The 13,688-nt window shown below is 36.7% G+C and overlaps 1 pseudogene; it reads left to right on the plus strand.

The window, feature by feature from the left end:
- The first annotated feature begins 967 nt into the window (after nucleotides 1-967).
- LOC138322126 (uncharacterized) lies at nucleotides 968-5,468 on the plus strand (annotated as a pseudogene).
- The last annotated feature ends 8,220 nt before the right edge of the window (nucleotides 5,469-13,688 follow it).

Genomic DNA, 13,688 nt, shown 5'->3' on the forward strand with positions numbered 1-13,688 from the left:
TATTAACCATTTTTCGGCACAAAATGTCAAATTATAATAGTTACGATATTTTTCAGTACATAATTAATTGCTTTAAAACTTGTTTTACCTAACGTATACAAAATTAAATCTGCTATTTAGAATTATCTGCCTTTCAATATCTTAAAATACTTGCCCAAGAATTATGTAGATTATTAAATATGGATTCAATATAGCATGAAATTGATATGATCGGTCGAATTTGAAGGTTCCAGTTTATTTGCGTCATGTGAATGCACCGTCCTAAATGTAATGATACTAGACAAAAGGTCATGTCTGAAGAATCTTATCACAAACTAATTTTGTTCAGGGTAAAATATTAATGTTATCTGTATCTGAAGAGGGCTTAAAAGTAAAAAATAACCATATCTCAACAGGTACTTCTCCATTATGATTGTTTAATTATTTTTCGTTCAATTGATTATTTTCTCCGTTTCAGCTTATAAGTACTATACTAAAGTCGGCTCCTCATGCAGTTAATTTTACAAATGAGGCAAACATCACTCTTTCAAATTTTGACTTTCCAATATTTAATTCCTGTTATGGTACTGAGAACGTCTTATCTGAAATGCAAAAAAGAATAATAAAAAACTACTGTTGCAATTATATCTAAGTCAGGCTTATATTTTCACTAAATTGACTGGACTGAATCTGTTTCTATCAATAGCTGTATACTGTAGTTTATTACTCTCCTACTGTTACTCGATACTCCAGGGGTTACTATCACTACCTCATATCAACCCAGAGTCAACAACTGTGTACCGTTATATAATTTCTTTGGTGTACAATAAATGATCAAATTTTATATAACCTGTTTCTTCTGTTGCTTCCAGTTTTACTATGATATACTAGTCAAGGGATAGATATTGCGTCAGTGACAGTCACCCCTGGTGTATCGAGGATGTAGACACCCCAACAACCCCACTCCCACCCATCACCCTTGGTTAAGATGTCCAGACATTTGACAAAACATCCCCAACCTCTTGGTCGCGAGTTCGAATCCAATCTGGGGCTGTTGCCAGTAAGTGACCGTAGGTCGGTGTTTTCACTAAGTTACTCCAGCTTTCCTCAAACACATAAACCTGCCATGTCCTTAAAGATGCTCCACCGCTGATAAATGTATTTTTTCACTATCAAAAACAAGAGTAGGCGATTTAGTATTTTTCTTTAGTTACAAAAGTTACTTATGTTACACCATTACCACCATTGAAAAGTTAGAGCTTCTAATTTTACTTCAAGTTCAAAATATGAAAAATAATTAATTGCATCCCGAAAAAATTCCGTGGCACTATATCCTATATGGAATGAAGTAATGATTGCGCATGCACCAAAGGCGAAATACGTTATTTTATGTATTTTTTGTGTGTGTTAATTAGGCATACATATACACGATTAAACACCAAATATTGTTCAAGTGATGAACACCATTTATGCTCTGTCGGCGATGGAGCATCTTTAAAGGGAAAATTCAGTGAGGCTAATTCTGTTACATAATCACAAATCAAAATATGATATAAATGTATTGTTCTACATTCCATATGAAACAAAAAATATTGAGAAATTTCACGACAGTATTAAGTATTTTGATTGATACCGTTGAAATTGGAAATCGTTGATCAATACGACTAAGCAGGTACAACATGTACGCTGTACCCATACATTATGTACCCGAGCCAAAGTCACGCACGTTAAACAAATGCAATAAATTACCACTGAGAAGTTGATGCAATTATTTTTAGACAAGAACATGCATGTAATAAGGTAAATGCACTACTGTAAGACCGATTTGAGTAATTCTAGACAAAAATTCCTTTACCACACTGGCAAGGGCAAGTGTTCGGAATACAAGACATCTGACCACTATAAGTAATGGCGGGCGTTAAGTGAGTTTGAACATTTCACATACATTTCACTAATCTGACTAATCTAATTTCTACTATAACTGTTTTGGTTCCGAAAATGTGCAAATTTCAATGTACTCTTAGACTGAATTGTCCTTTTTTTAGATGACCCTGGCTGTTCATAGGACGTTAAAATAATCAAACCACACCCAATGTTCGATCCTGGTTGTTACCGTCCTTTAAAACAACTCAAATTGACCCTGGTAGCTGCCGTCACTTAGACATCAACTCTAGTTCGGCCTTTGGTATTTCCGCCCTTTATATTTGACATTGGCTGTTGCCGTCTACTAGACAATAACTTTGAATTCTGGTTGATGACATGTCTTAGACAACTCTAATTTGCCCCTGGATGTTGCCGTTCAATAAACAACTCCTGTTTGATTCGTGTTGTTTCCGTCCAATACACAACAGCTCCTCTCTGGCCAGGGTTGTTAACGTCCAATATACAACGACTCCTGTTTGGCCCTGGTTGTTGCCGTCCGATAGACCACAACTCCTGTTTGGCCCTGGTTGTTGCCGTCCAATATGCAACAACTCCTGTTTAGCCGGTTATTGGTACCCCTACATCAACAGTTATTATAAGACTTAGCTTTCATTTTGAATTTCCCCGGAATTGGAAGGCGAGGGAAATAACCCCAGGGAAATAAACCCCGAGGGAAATAACCCTTGGAAGCTCCGCACGTGACCAGAAGTTTACGTCAATTATAACGTCAAGAAACAATGGCAACGCTGTTGCTTATTTTTGGCAGCCCGACGAATGTAGCAATGATTGGAAATATCTTCATGAGTTCTTTTACCAGAGATATTTCTCTTTTGATTTTGCTCGGTATTTTAAAATAATTATGTCCCTATGTGTCGTGATACATCTAAAATTGTCTCCCTGGAAAACCCTCGGAAAAATTACTCTTTCCAGGAAGACAATTTTAGTTGTATCCCTCCACAAATGGCCGTAATTGTATATTATTATCTGGCTATCTATTACTTATTTTTACTGTTTTCCTGAAAATCACATTTAACTGTAGCTTATCATTTACTCCAGTAGGATTGTTGTATAACTTTGTTCACCGGATCTCTTAGTCCCCATTCAAGTGATACAGAGTAGTTTGCATTTGTCCAATTTCAGATATAGCATATTTTTTGGTAATAAAGTCCTATTATCAAATGCTTATTTACATCGAGAGTCAGCCTTCAGCCTCGATCTAAATTTCCCTACGTCCACGCAGCTACCTTGATAAATAGAGGTTCCCCAACAAGTGACTGTCGTTTATCATGCTTATCAAACTCGTGTTAGTTAATTTTAAAGTTTTGATAAGACACCAGCTTTAGCGAGCGTCTTTTAAAATTTTGAAAATTAGCTAGCATGAGTTTAGATAAACATGATAAAAAATAATCACACGTTTGGGAACTTTTTGATCCCATATCGTAGCTCCATATTTATACCGTAGTGACCTTTTTTCGTCTTCATTCAGGGAAACTTACCACCATACAGTATGTAATGATATCTTCCCTCCATGAAATATAGTGCCTAAATAGAGAGCCAATATTCTGTTGTTGAATACTTTGAATAAGCAATTACATGTTTATATAGTAAATACAATGTTATTTTAAAAAAATGCGCTATGAACAGTAGTCAAAAGTTGAAAGCCAATCGGAATCAAAAGATGTTGGGGTTGAATAATCAGAGGCGCTTTAGGTGTTTACACACTGGGATGTACAAACATAAACGATAACCAACTGCTAAGGAATTCATCACATGATTTTTCCATTGTAAAACATGCATAGTTACGGGATAAAATGTTTTGCTTCCCCTTAGTACCGATTTAGTGCAGATAATTTGTCTGTACGGAGCATTGTAAAACTGGTTTTGACTGCAGAACACCCCCCCCCGAAGAGCATTGTCTTTTGCAGCAGATCAGACCTCTACCAGAATGGTCATATGATGGCATTTGTCGTACAGATCTCGTGCTCGCTCACACCGGAAGTTCATTTGATATCAAAATACCAGAAACCGGAAATCAAATTGGCAATGTCCACATCCCTCCATCATCCATCATATAGGTAATACTTTATACAGCATGTTGACAACAATGTCCAATCATTATATTAAAAAGAAATTTGGTGAGGTTTTCATTAAGTTTGTCTTAGTGAACAGAGGTACAAGGAAATCTAGTCCTATACCTAAATCATTTCCTTTAGTGCAATTAAAGGACAGATCATTATTTGATGCCAACCGTCCGTATCAGATGCCAGCTATACTGGCACTGCCCAAATCCACCTTTGATATAACTGTGACTCCGCGTCATAGACACCTTGACGTGAACCAGCACGTGACCACGCATAGGTATATCCAGTTCTTTACCGACTGCGCTACGGAGGCAGCTCAGTGCGGATTTTATAAACATTTCAATGGGGACATGTGTCGGTATCCGGTAGAGAAGTATGACATCACGTTACTGGGGGAGAGTAAAGTTGGCGACACGTGTTTGCACATGGCAAGATAGTAAGGATATGAAGACTATATATTTCAGCTGTCTTAAAGGTAGTTCATGTGTGAAGAAGGCAGTGTTTGTAAATACCCCCTCACCATATGTAACTTATCAAAATATAGACTAAACTCTGCTAATATTAGAATAATTACATTATATCTGCCCTCATATATTTGGTTCAGGAAAGAGATGAGAATTATTGAACTAGTATTAAATACCTTTATGCCTACAATTTAAGCTGCTGCCTGTTATCGTGTCCATCATGAGAAAAGTACAACCAAACATTCCTGAAATATCAACAAGAACCCACAAAAAAACGTGTTTTCTTCAACACGATGCTTTATATTAATTTGTACAAATGCGAGCATTTAAGAACAAAATGAGACATGTTTGTCATTTGCATTCAATTAGCCAAATGATCTCATGAGATAATTAAATGAAAAGTCTTTTCTTACATGTATACTAATGGAGTTCATATTGATCAAATTAATTATTCTGTTGTTTTGAATATTCCATTTATGGTTCCTAGATTCGTGTATTGAATAAAATGTTGAAAATTGTAAGTAAATTGTTTATTTTTTTACATGGAATCAAATAACAAAACAGAACACTTCAGGTGTATTTTATTGGTTTCTTTTCAGTTCTTTTTTCGAAGACATTCGTAGAATAAGTAAAAAAATGATTATTTAATTATTTCAGAATAAAGTTATCCTCTTAATACGCTCCTCTATAGTATAAGTTAAGTTTTATTACAATGAATGTTTCACGTGGCTTTAATAAATACAACATGTGTACATCGCCGAATATGGAACAGTCGATGGTTGTGTAACAGTTATCATCACGTAAGTCCTATTATCCACCCATGAGAAAATGTTATAGAAACTGTGTGTGGAGTGATTGTCATAATGTTTTATTTTTATACTAGATACGCTGTTATAGAAACTGTTGATTGTCATTGACGTATTGGTAGTTCTTTAGTAGAAGTAAGATGCGGAGCCAGGCTGAAAACATGACATGCTTTAATGGCGTCAACTTCCGTGAGTACCTAGGATTCTGGGAGTAAACTCTAAGGGTAATACTAATATACAGTCTGATACGGAGAATCCGGATATTATTAACATCCTCCCTTCTTTAAAGAAAGATTATTTTATCTTTTAAAATTACTAGAAATAGATCTAGACTGTAATTAATATCTTAACTTTGAGTTATCACTTAATAATCAAAACTTTACTTTATGACCTGATTTGCTATAGACACTGTCCTTCACTGTAACTGTCACTTAAACTGGTAATAAACTTTAAACTCGAAAAAACACAACCTAAATTGAACACTGAAATCATATCCACAAGTTAAATGCATGCAAATGTTCATGACCATTGCATCACTTGGTGACGAAGTCCTTGAACTTTACAGGTGCGCGTATTTCACGTTTGGGTCTACTATTTGCGATAGAGTTTTCTTGCTTTGGGTCCTGAGTGTCTGGCTTACTGATGATAACCTTGCGTCGGTCCTCCAGTATGTTTTTCTCATTTTAGCACTGCTGGTACTGCTGCTAGTTTGCACACTCGAACGCGATATTACATCTGGTACCCTAACTCGCAACGGGGATCTATCACGCATATGCACATCAATGGCCGTTGGTCTAATGTGTACACGATTACGTTTATATACACCACCATCCTGTCTCTTTAGCTCATACGTACGCTGACCGAGAATTCCGACAACTTTCCCGCGTTTCCACTGTTGCCCTTCGGAATGCTGATAATACACAGATTGGTCAATTTCAAGTTGGGACAAGTTTTTGGTTTTCTTGTCATAACACTTCTTCACAGACTGTTTACGTTTTTCGCGTTTTACCTTTGTGTGACTGGCGTCATTCTGCGTTTTGTGAAGATATGGCAAGGATGTTCGTGTAGGCCTCTGAAATAGCATTTCTGCTGGGCTAAGTCCAGTGTCTTGTCTTGGAGTGTTTCTCTGCTCCAATATAGCCACATAGGGATCTCCTCCCTCTTTCTTGGTTTTGATAAGTAGAGTTTTCATGATTCTTACCGCAGATTCTGCCTTACCATTCTCCCTTTGGTGCATTGGTGATGAAATAGAGTGGCTTATTCCCCAGTCTGTCACGAATGATTTGAACTCCTGACTTGTGAACTGCGGTCCTCCATCGGATACTATCGATTGTGGTATTCCATAGCGAGCAAAATGTTTCTTGAGTAGAGATATCACTTGAGAACTAGTGGTTTTTGTAAGTAGATCTACCTCAATGAAGCTAGAATAGTAGTCTACGGTGATAAGGTATTGCTTCCCTGCAATTTCAAACAAATCCAGACCAACTTTCTGGAAAGCAAAATCACCATCACAGTGCTGCTTAATGGGTTCCGCAGCAGGTTTAGCTTTCATTCCTTGACAGATTTCACAGGCATCAGCTATTTGTCTAATGTCTTGTGCCATGCTTGGCCAATATACTGTGCCTCGAGCACGACGCATCATACTATCATATCCAAGATGTGCACTATGTAACCTTTGTTTGATATTCGCTCGTAGTGCTGACGGAATAATGACAGACTCGCCTTTGACCACTAGTCCATCTTCTACACTTAAGGTGTCGCGAATGTCGTAGTATGGCAATATACAGTGTGGTACTTTGTACTTGTCACTTGGCCATCCCTCAAGCACAACACTGACCAAAGTTTGTAGATTTCCATCCTTTTGAACTTCCCGTCTGATTTCTTCTAGTCTAATGTCTGGGATGCTTTCAAAAGTTTGGACTGACAGAATAGACCAGTCAATCTAGCCATAAAAATAGCTGAACCTCAAACTAATTGCAACAGAAGCAACTATACATTTTTCTTACTCCCTGATATGTAGTAAATGATGTATTAAAATTCCCAAATAATCCCAAAAGGGGAAAATTGAAAAATATCAGCTTTTCTAAGACCTATATAGCCTCGCAGATAAGCACTGTAGATTAAGGGGGTAGGGTAATAAAATTATTCTTTCTTGGAAAGTATTTATATGTATACATTATATACTTGCAATATTACAATAAAGATAGATTAAACTTTGTTATGATATTTGTTTCTGTAAAAATCATTCTATTATGAAGGTCAAATAAAGGTCAAAACTGACGAATTGGTGAAAAAATGATGAAAAACCAGCAGTGCTTTCAGATTTACTCTCTTGTAGGTTTATAATGCATTTATATCACTTATACCATTTTCATCTTTGCACAAAGTTAAAATAAATTCATACACACTACAAAATATAACCATGGCAACTGTATAATGTCCCATTACATTGTTAGCTCGCTACTCGGAACTTACGGAATCACTTTGGTGTCAGTGTCGGCGTCGGTGTTAGAAATCCCATGTTAAGGTTTTGGTTGTGTGTTGTAATATATACTGCTATTTTTAACAACTGACAATAATTTCTACAATATACTTGAATTAAAATTGTTATGATAAGTATGGACAAGCATTTAAAGAAGGACAATGCTGGATTTGGAGAATTTCAAGAGGCCCAATTGGCCGAAGTATGCAGGTTAAGGTTTTGGTGCAAGTGTTGTAATACTGTCATATGTCAGAACTGACATTTATTTCTGCAATAATTTTGGTTTATAATTGTGGTGTATTGACAATGACTTAAAGGGGGAAATGCTGGATTTCGATAATTTCAAAAGGCTCAATGGACCAAAAAGTTAAATTACATAATAACATTGCTATATTTTTTACTTTGGCCAATGGCATTTCTTTGATGAATGTAGTATAATACCAAGGTTGTATCTTTCCCAGCCTTTCGCACATGGACTTCGAACATTCTTTGTGTTGTCATTGGTAATATAATAGACCTCAGTGGCGTGATAACTAAAATCACATAAAAATGAACATCAACTACAGAATATCTATTTATTAATTACCATATCCACCGTAATTAGCGCCCATTTTTACTCTTTCCACACTCATGGCACATTAATCTGTCACAGTAAACATACAAACGCCTTCTTTCCTTTGATTACGCATTAGTACGTAATGATTCACATGTGGAAGACTCACAAGTTCATGGAATACGATGCCTGTAAGCATCACACAGTTGTACAGTGAACTGCGTTCAAGCGTCCGGAATTGCTTTTCGGATCGTTCAAACCACAAATCACATCGTTAAATTCATCGGATGATGAGGGCATTTATATTAACTTCAGCATTAAGGGAGTGGGACGACTGGTTCACCCGTCAGTATAATGTCTTCGGCGGAATGCTTCAGTGATATAGCACTATAAAAAGGCCAAGACTTCCACTATACAACACGAATATACAACAGTCTCCCAAAGCTGCCACCACGCTCTTCATACACACAACACACAGCATACATGGGATGTCATCCCTACATGATCTTAGCTGTTAATAGGACGTTAATTTAATCAAACAAACAAGCAAGTAAACAAACAAACAGACAAACAAATCAATTCCTCCAGAAGAGGGGAGAAGGCGCCAATTACGGCGAATACAGCATGTATATAAAGAACTAAAATGATTATGAAGCGGAACCTATATATGACGTCAAATTGTTTAAAATGTAATTAGCGGAGTGATGTGGCAGTATTGTCCTTGTACCAATAGCTTACCTTCAAATAATACAGCCTCATATATGCATGTATATTATGGTTTGGGGATTGGTTGTGGTCTACAACATTACGTTGACGTTGTATAAAGTGATATTCTAAAAAAATAAGAACAGTTTATATTTTTGGCGGGAACCCACTGGTTACATTATACGTTAACTTCCATATGTACATGTGTGTAGAAAATCGAAGTTCAATTTTCATCTATACTTTAAAATAAACTTTAATCAAATCTAATTACAATCAGACTTGGGACCAGAGGAAAAAATTTGTTATGACAGAAATTTGATATAGAGTTTCTGAAACTATAAGTTAATTAAAGTTATAGGCCGATTGCAACCCGATTCAACATAGTTATCAAGCTAACTCACAAATTCTGAAGTCAGCAACAATGTCTTCTTTGACAGATTTTCCATTATCGACAATTAATTGTACACTTGTTTGATCGCATTTGATTTTCTATAAATTAATTCCCTTTTTAAACCCCAAGTTTCAATTTAAAACAAGGCTACATCCAACACTTTCTGGGAAAAAAATTGTTATAGAGCAAACATTTTCTTGAAGGGACCACGAAATCACTCCTATCAAAAGATAATTCGTTATAAGGAAATCCGCTATACGTTTCTCAAAGAAGTATAAATAAAGAGGAGCCATAAACCCAAGATTTGAATTTACTTCGTAATAAATAAAAATGCGTATAAAGCAAATTCGTCTTAAGGAAGTTTTACTGTATATTGACTTTATTCATCACTGTGTGTATTTACTACTTATTCAGAGCGACATCTATATGCCCTTTGACATTTGTTTGTTAAAATACTTATTTCATTTGCTTGATATTGTTGTTTCTGTTATTAATAATAAGGTGTAAAAGTCTATAACATGATGACTAGTTTTCACTGTAAAGTCATTTTTCAATATGTATCCATAAAGAACATGTAGAAGTTGATTATCATATACATGTATGTACATGTAGTTATAGATTAATTGGAAACATACATACATGTACATCCCCAACCCGGCAAGTTCACTTTTTAATTCTGCTTCTTCCAGTTTCATTTCTAAATATTTCCTCAAATATATAATTGTTTTACCGTCTTTGAGAATTTGGTAACCGAACTCCGCTAAAAGAGTTTATACAAAAGTTTTACCATACAAATTAACATTTAATTGTGGTTTAAAGGAGCCCCATAGGTCCATTAAATATCGCAGATTTTAATAACGCTTTATTAGAGCTTTATGCTCCGTTAACTTTTATGGACATTTGTGCAACATCATATTTTCTGGAAATGACGTCATCAAGTTAATTACGGTTTAATGAAGGTTTAATCCTCGATTAACTTTTAATAGACCTTTGAACAACTGGCCCCAGATAAATAAATACATGGAACTAACTGACCATTAGTATAAGTATCAGTATCTGTTATGTAGAGCTATGACACGTATTAAGAAATAAAATGGCAATAAAGTAAAATAATTACAAAATTAAAGAAAATAGTACATATTAAATACACAGTTAAAAACAAAAACAATAATGAGGTCACAAAAATCCAAACCACTCTTCGGAATAAGTATTAAATATTGAATTTTATCGGAAATACAAAATGTATGTGTAAAATGGAAATTTTGATCAATATCGCGCTAGTACAAACAGGCTTCCATACTTTTTTCGTCAATGAAAACAGGGTTATCAAAACTGGCAAACTTTTAAAACTTAAATACATCGTAATGACAGAACCATTACTCATTAAAGATAAATTAAAGCATACACTGACAAAATATCGAAATTCAGATATGTTTTATTTAACATAAATACAATATTATGTCGTCGTCAAATTGTACTTCCATCGGGTAGGTTACCGTCACCGATCGCTAACCATTTCAACACTTATAGACATCTGTGAAGTACATGGTACTATGTATAATATAACTTAAAATAATCATGAACTTAGCTCACACTATCATAAAACCTGCCAATGATGCACGATTGTCAATAATCAGCGCTTTTATTTATGTGAATTTTCCACTCACGCCAACATTGTAGCTCTTTCCCGCCTCCTTTGTGGAACTCTTCCGATCTACGGCGTCCCATACGGGACACACTTACCGGCGGTGTGGATGGCTTTATAAATAGGTAAAATTAACCACTTTCCCCTTATGGGATTTTTTGGGAATTTTTACCAGTTACTTATAGTCGAAATCTAAAAACATTCCAACACAAATAATTTCTGTTGCAATTAGTTTGACGTTGAAACCTAGTTTGACTGGACTAGAATGCGTGGACGTGCATTCTCACAACTGCTCAGATGAGCCCTACTGAGCGTGTCGGCTAGAAATAGATGCTCTCCCTTGACAAAACAGAACGTCACATCATATCTGTACATACGCACCATAATGTCCTGTATTCTATTTGGTGCCAGGTTCAGAGGTTTCTGTAGGATTGAAGCAAGGGGTTTGTGGTCGTTTTCAATTGTAACACTACGGCCATACGTGTATTGGTCAAATCGTTCTAGACCAAATAATACGGCGAGCGCCTCCTTTTCTATTTGTGCCCATCTGCGTTCGCATGGAGTAAGTGCACGAGAGGCGTACTCGATAGGTCTCCCTTCCTGCATTAAACATGCACCTATACCAGTTCCCGAGGCATCACATTGTACAACAACAGGTTTCTTTTCATCAAAGTATTGCAAGACAGGTGAGTGAGTTAACATGTGTTTCAGTGAAGAAAACGCCTCCTCACACTCAGCTGACCATTCAAATGGAGTATTCTTGCAGGTAAGTAGACGGATAGGCTCAATCCTGTCTGAGAGATCTGGCAGGAAACGGGACATGTATTGTACCATTCCACAAAGTCGTTTGACACCTGACACATCACTTGGTGCAGGCATTTCAAGTATTGCTTTGACTTTTGATTCGTCAACTTTCACTCCATCTTTAGTGATACGATGGCCATGGAATCTTACTTCCGATAGCCCTACTTCTTGCTTGTCTTTATTCAAAATAATATTTCTTTCAGAGCAACGATTCAGCACAGCTGCTAATTTCTCGTCATTATCTTTCTTGGCCTCTTCATCAGAATTACCATGTCCAGCGATGATTATGTCGTCAATGACACAGAAAGTTCCCTCAAGGTCGCCTAGAGCTTCATCCAGTTTGTGTTGGAATATATATATCTCGCTTGAGACTTTGAGGCCAAATGGAAGTCTGTTCCAACGGTATCGTCCAAAAGGTGTCATCATAGTTGTGAGATAACTTGAATCTTCATCAAGTCGAACATGCCAGAATGCCTCTTTGATATCCAGCTTACTAAATATTCTAGTGTTGGCTAGTTTTGGCAAGACATCCTCCAGAGTGGGAAGTTTGTAGTGCTGTCTCCTTAGAGCGACATTGAGAGGTTGAGGGTCTATGCATATTCTCAGTTTGCCATTAGCTTTATGAACAATGGCCATCTGACTAACCCATTTGGTTGGTTCAGACACAGGTATCAGTATTTCTCTATCTACTAAACTGTCAAGTTCCTGTTTGACTTTATCCTGTAGTGCTATGGGAATCTTACGACAGGGTAATACCTTTGGAGGTACAGTCTCATCAACATGTAGGGTTGCCTCCCCTAGATCACCTAGTGTTGTGGTCTCAACTTTTGACACCAAACGATCCTCGTGTATGGTTACGAAACCAAGCTGCTTGATAGTAGTTAGTCCTAGCAAGTTGGTATATCCGTTCTTGACAACAACAAAGGTTATGTTGGAGACCTCTCTGTTCCATGGGTTGTAAACCGGAAGTCGACATTCTCCTAGTGGTTTCAGGTTTGTGTTGTTCCACATGTTTAGTCTAACCTTAGTTGGGGTCACCTGATCTTTACGGACATATCTCTGGCAGATAGTATTTATGTCTGCTCCACTATCAACTTGGAAGGAAACGTCAATATCATTCACGATGAGTGTAGCCTTGATACGGTTCGAGTTGTTCTTCTTTAACGCCATGAGCCAATTATCATCATAATCAGATTCATCACTGTCTTTCAGCTCCGACACAGCATTTATTTTCTTACACTGTGACTTAAAGTGATTGTTACCATGACAATGATCACATTTCTTTCCCCATGCCGGACATTTTTCCCGTTGTTTCTTATGTTTAAATCCACAGAATTTGCAGTTGAATTTTAGTGTCTCTCCAGACTCTTTACTCTGACTTACAGTCTTCTTATATTTTTGAGTTGAGTGGTGTTGGCTTTTCTTTCTGTTTGGACCTTTCTGATGTCCAACTGCATTAACTTTATTAGAAGATGCTGTAGACTGGTTACGAAATTCCTTCGCCTGTTGGTTGGACTGTTCAAAGGCCCTACAGAATTTGACAGCCTTATTGAGATCTAAGTCGTCATCTCTCAGTAAAAGTTCTTGCAATTTACCAGAAACTGAAAATACGATTTTGTCACGTATCGTGCGGTCTTTTCCACTGAAATTACAAGCACCCCGCACGCGTTTTCAGTTCTGTCAGAAACTTATCAAAGGGCTCGTGGTACACAGTGTTCCAGAAACGATGGGTTTCTAATACCTCATTTTTCCTGCTGGGGTTACAATAGTTCTCTATTGCTTGTAAAACCTTTTGTGGGTCATGCTGGTCAGTATCAGTATCCCATGTAAGATTGTCATATACTTCCACTACTCG

This window comes from Argopecten irradians, chromosome 4 (genome assembly GCF_041381155.1).
Source record: "Argopecten irradians isolate NY chromosome 4, Ai_NY, whole genome shotgun sequence".
Taxonomy (NCBI): Eukaryota; Metazoa; Mollusca; class Bivalvia; order Pectinida; family Pectinidae; genus Argopecten; species Argopecten irradians.